At 38.8% G+C, this 5,910-nt stretch overlaps 1 pseudogene; it reads left to right on the top strand.

The window, feature by feature from the left end:
* Positions 1–1,060: 1,060 nt before the first annotated feature.
* Positions 1,061–1,516, top strand: LOC101592774 (annotated as a pseudogene).
* The last annotated feature ends 4,394 nt before the right edge of the window (positions 1,517–5,910 follow it).

The following is a 5,910-nucleotide window of genomic DNA, read 5'->3' as shown; positions in this document are numbered from 1 at the left end:
CACAGCAACCTGAGCCTGACTGTTTTGTTGAAGCAGCCACTTAAAGAACTGAGCTAAGGGGCAGGCCCCCATGTATTTGTTCATAAATGTGTGTGTGTGTGTGTGTGTGTGTGTGTGTGTGTAAAAGACAAGGAAGAACTAATATAAAGTCAATGGAAAATGGAAATGTACTTTTTAAGGTTTCTGGGACGGCCAAATAGTTCAGTGGATTAAAGCACCTGCAAGCAGGTGCAGGGGCCAGGTGTTCGATGCCTGGGCCTGCCGTGCTGGCCCCACCTCTGCGGCACACTGAGATTGTGATTGAGACTAGGCGTGGTGGCACACACCTGTAATCCCAGCACTTGGGAGGCTGTAAACAGGTGGATCACTATGAGTCTGATCTAGTAGTGAGATCCTGACCACCCTGTAGACCCTTCCCCAAAATACAGATAAAATAAAGTTTCTAATACTAGGAGAAAATAATATCATGTCTTATAAGTAGATTGTAATGGACTTTGTTTCTTGATTCAATCTGCCTGACTGTGTCTTTCGATTGAGGATTTGAGAGCATTCATACTGAGAATTCTTGAATTATTTCTGTCATTGTTTTATTTTCCTGCTGCTAATTTCCTTTTTAAATTTTGCTTCTGCTTACTTAGTCATTTTGCCTAGAGTATTCATTCTATTAGATCTTTTGGAACTGCTAGGTTCTTTCTCTCTTTCTAAGATATTCTAGGATATACCTTTAGATTTTTCTAGAGTGCTGGTTGACAGTCATGATTTTCTTAAAATGTTCTTAGTTATACAAAAGATCTTGGGTTTTAAACTGGCGGGAGGTGGCGGCAGAGCAGCTGTTTCTCAAACGTGGGATTTCAGCTGTGTTCTTGATCCCAGGACATCTCAGTTGGAGTTGTTAAGACGCCTTTTTCCCTCTGCAGGCAGAAGCGGGCTCCGCAAGAGTGAGGGGTGCGAAACTGGGCCGCTAGGGGATTTCAGTATAGATGTGGTTTTGGAACCAGACTTGAAGAATTATTCGTGAATCCGGAACGGGTGGCAGAGTCACCATGACATTTTATTGACTATGGATCCTTATGCACCAGAATCAACTCCTAGACAAAGTGCAACTTCAGTTCTTAAAGATTACTTTCTAGGCGCCACCTCCTTGCAGAAACGACTGGAATCTGTCAGGAAGCAGATCTCCACTCTCCCGACCCCACCTCGAAGAAAAATTCCTCAGTGTTCACAGTTGCAGGAAGATGTTGATTCTCAGAAGGTTGCATTCCTTCTGCATAAACAGTGGACTTTGCATAGCTTAACTCCCCTGTATAAGTTCTCCTATACAAATCTCAAAGAGTATTCAAGACTTCTGAGTGCATTTATTGCTGCCAAAAAGCAAAAAGGACTTGCTGTGGAAGTGGGAGAAGACTTCAACATCAAAGTGATTTTTTCTACTCTCGTTGGAATGAAAGGAACACAGAGGGATCCGGAAGCATTTCTCGTTCAGATTCTGTCAAAGTCTCAATTGCCAGCTCAGAACAGAGAAAGCATTTCAAAATTCATTTATCAGCAACAAGACTGGTTCGTGTTTCAACATCTGTAGCTTCTCCTCATACTTATGGAAAAATAAAGATTCTGTGTCATAAGTACCTTATTGGTGTGTTGGCATATTGACAGAACTGGCAATTTTTCAAGTTGAATGAGGCTCCTAGTGGACTTCATGTTATGGGTTATATACTCTGTTTTCATTGGTTATTGCTGCAAGAGAAATGTGTGTCTGTTTCTGCCTCTCTCTCTTCATGGTGCCTTTGAAGTTGCTTGGATGGAAGCCAGGAAGGATCTAGAAGAGCAATGAATGTGGTCGTGGGTGAGCCACAGCCATGTGTTCAAGGACCAGTTATGATGTCCTAGAGGGCTACTCTCTAGAAAATGTTGTTAACTTATTGTCATCATCACAATAAATGTCCACTACATTAAATTTTTAGGCATTAGCCAGATGTGGTGCATACCTGTAATCCCAGAACTTAGGAGGCTGAGGCAGGAGGATCAGCTAGAGTTCAGGGCCAGCTTGGACAACATAGTGAGACCCTGTCTCTAAAAAACCAAAAAAGAAAAACAAATTTTTAGAATTCAAATGAGATGTATTTAATATTGAATAGTTGTGACTGAGATCTTTAAAACCTTTAATCACTTTTAAGTACTTTAAACTTAAATTAACAGGTGATTTTTGTCTTCTAAAAATATTTTCCCTCCATTGTTTTACTGTAGAGAATTGGCCATCAAAGTGCCCTACAAAAGAAGGTAAAGACAGGTAGAGTTGTGTGTGACGTTGCATGGCTACAGTGCCAGCACTCTGGGAGGCTGAAGCAGGAAGATGACAGGTTTGAGCCCAGCAGGGTAACTTAGTGAGCCGCTCTCTCAAAAAGATAAGCCCAGCACGGTGGCGCATGCCTGCAATCTCAGCACTCAGGAGGTTGAGGCAGGAGGACCATCCCAAGTTCGAGGTCAACCTAAATTACATAGTGAGAACCATTCTCAAAAAGACAGACAAATGAAATTAAAAAAAAAATGAGGTTGAACATGTAGTTCAATGAGAATGCCGAGTTCATTCCCTATTACCAGGAAAAAAAAATAATAGACATCTTCTTAGCCATTAAATTGCTTCTATTACTACTGTTCAATTCTTATTGCAATGTTGAATTAAATACTTTTAAAATGCAAAAAAAATCTTATTTTTCCATTAATTTTGAAAGCATATTTTTTAATTTTTATTTAAAAGAAAATAAAAAATAATAGCTAAGACATTAGAAATGATACACAATTTCAGAAAAACATGATGTTAGGCATTCAACAACGATTGAAAGTATATATTAACCTGGGTTGCATGCTGTTTCATGGCTTGAAACACTTCATTTCAAGCTCTTCTGGCCTTTGAAGTCTTTGTTGAGATGTCAGCTATAATTTTAATGGGTTTTTCTTATGGGTGATGTGTTGCTTTTAACAGCTCTTAAGGTTTTGTCTTTGTTAGACCTGTAGGATTTTGCTTCTGATGTATCTTGGAGAGGTATTTTTCTAAATATGGCTGCTTGGGAGTCTATATGATTCATTTATCTGTATGTTATATTCTTTCCTGTGTTTAGAAAGTTTTCTATTATTATTTGTAGAAATAGTTTTTGATGCTATTTGTCTTGTCTTCTGATTTTTCACTAGTTCTTATTAATCTTAGATTAGTTTTGTATCATCTAACAGCTGTTGTACCCGTTTTTCACATTCTCTTTTTTGTAAGATATCTCTGACTCCAACATCAGCCCTATCATCTACTTGTGACTCTCTGTCCTTGCACTGAACACTTCTGCTGCCCATACGTCCAATACCTACCTGTTGTTAAGCAGGTAGGTTGTTAAACGAGGAATATGTGTAATGGCGAAGACTATGCCATCCCGGCAACAGTATCAAAAAAATCAGCAATAATGATAACATAAAAGACAAATTGGGGGGCCGGGGAGATGGCTCAGTAGGATAAGCGCTTGACTGGTAAACGCAAGGATCTGAGTTCAATCCCTGGTTCCGAAAAAGAAAAAAACCAAATTGGATATTTTCAGACCCTAAAAACCAGCTATATACCACTTTTAACCATAGAAAAGAGCTACAGTTATAGTATACATTAAGACAACCAAATAAATCACAGTGGATATCTTTTAAATAAAAACTATATCTTCACTAACAATAGAAAAGTATACAACTCTAATAGCATAGATTTAACTATCTGAAAATTAATAAAGTTTAGTGTTTTTACTACTAAATATAGAGGAGATGGGAGTTGAAGAATGAAAGAAGTAAACTTTGAAAAATTAAGCAATAGAAGGTCAGAAGGAGGAGAGAAAAGCAAGCAACAGGATACTATTAAGAAGTAAAAGAAGTTAATACAATTAGATAAAAGTAATAAAAAGAACAAACAAGAAAAAAGCAGAGATTTAAATAAGGAGGAAAAATGCAAAAAGAGAAAGATAAAACCCCAATTCCCCAAAACTAATGATGGAAAAAGAAAAAGAAAAAAAGAGTCCAAAAATTCCTCTGTGTTTTTGAATGAATATTTTCCTCCCAGGATCTGAGATCTTAGAATCCAGAGAGTCAGCTCTTGGGAGGCTGTAAACAGGTGGATCACTACGATTCTGATCTAGTAGTGAAACCCTGAACACCCTGTAGAGACTTCCTTAAAATACAAAATAAAATAAAATAAACTATTTAAAAAAAAAAAGAATCCAGAAAGACATCATATTTTCTGCCTAGCTTTACAACCTGGGAGTTTGTGAGATGACACCTCACCCTGTTCTAGCATCACCTCTGTTCTTACATCCCAGAGTGTGGCAGTCATCCAAGCCATGACATGTCCTTGATCACATGGTAGATAGGGAAAACAATCAGACCACAGGTATCTTCTGGATGTAGGTAGCAGAGTGCAGGTTCAAGCAGGCTGCTAGATTTAATGCCAATACTTTCAGATCCAGCCACTTTTGAAAGCTACACATGCCAGGCCTGACTTTTCATGATGGAAAGTGGGGCCCTGTGTCCTTCCATCTGGTGCTTGAATTTCTTAGGGATGTATATCTAGCCCACTCTACCCATAACTATCCCTTGTGGCTGTCTCTCACCCAGTCATTGTGGTAATGTAACAGTAGAGACTCTAAAAAGGAGTTATTCTGTGGTTCAGTCTTAACTCCTAGCCAACATGGCTCCCAATTAAACCCACCTCAATATGGCACTGGATCTCTAGCTTATCATGAATGAATCAGCTTTGTAGTAAAATCCCACGCTATTTTTGTAGTCTACAATACCTTTAAACTATTCTTGGGGTAGCACTGCTAGCTTGGTCTGTTCTCCCTGGAGCTGTGGACTCTCTGGGGCTTCTTTCTCTCCCAGGGTGTTGGTCTCATCCACAACCAGCTAGGTTGGTTGGCCGGTGCCTCTTCTGCCCTGTGCCAAGGGAAAACAAAATGCAGAGTGAGCTTGGAGTTGGCAGGTGGCCACAGCCAGGATGTAAAATTTATGGGTACAAAGTTGTCTGGGGGTAAACACTTGGCTTTTGTCTGTCTGTAGGTGTGGCTTCCATCTGTCCAGGGGCACAGCTTCCATGTTCCCTCAGTTACCTTCTTGTCATTAGGACAAAATATTCAATACCCACAACTTAAAAGGAGAGGTTTATTTTGGCTCACTGTTTCAGAGGTCTCAGCTTATGCATGGTTGGTGAGATCCAAAAAAAAGGGGGGGGCATAATGCAATGACTTGGTGTGAAGAAAAGTTTTGTGTTGTGATGGCCAGGACACAGAGAGCAAAGGCAGGCCCCAGGGAGAGAGATAGACCCCTAGGGCACCCCTTCAGAGCCCTGCCCCTTCCATCCAAACACACTTCTTTTTTTTTGGTTGCTATATTATGTATTTTTATCATCATATCTCTTGCTCAGATTAACAGATAATAGGTACACAAGATTGGTCAAATAGTTAAACATCAATGCTTGCTCTCAATAAATCTTATTTTTTTCTTATCCCTTTTACTTTTTATTTTTTAATTTTAAAGAGCATATAATAATAATTAATAAGACATTAGAAATAGCACACATTTAGAAGTTGTATAATTTAATTGAATGGATTATTATTTCATGGATATGTAGCCATTCATTTACACTTTCTTTTCTGTTAAAATTTTATTTAGAATTTTTATTGGGTGAACATCTGCTGTGAATTCAACTATATAGTAAAAATAATGGTGAGCTGCTAATACTTAAAATTCATTATGAATAACTCATAGCAAAATACATGTGTGTTATTTACTGGTAATAATAAAACAAATAGGGCCAGGGAGATGGCTCAGTAGAATAAGCGGTTCCCTGGCACGCACAAGGGCCTGAGTTCAATCCCCAGTTCTGCAAAAAAAAAA

Source organism: Octodon degus, unplaced genomic scaffold (assembly GCF_000260255.1).
Source record: "Octodon degus isolate 3935 unplaced genomic scaffold, OctDeg1.0 scaffold00201, whole genome shotgun sequence".
Taxonomy (NCBI): Eukaryota; Metazoa; Chordata; class Mammalia; order Rodentia; family Octodontidae; genus Octodon; species Octodon degus.
The sequence above is the reverse complement of the archived record's forward strand: the minus strand, read 5'-3'. Positions and strand labels throughout refer to the sequence as shown.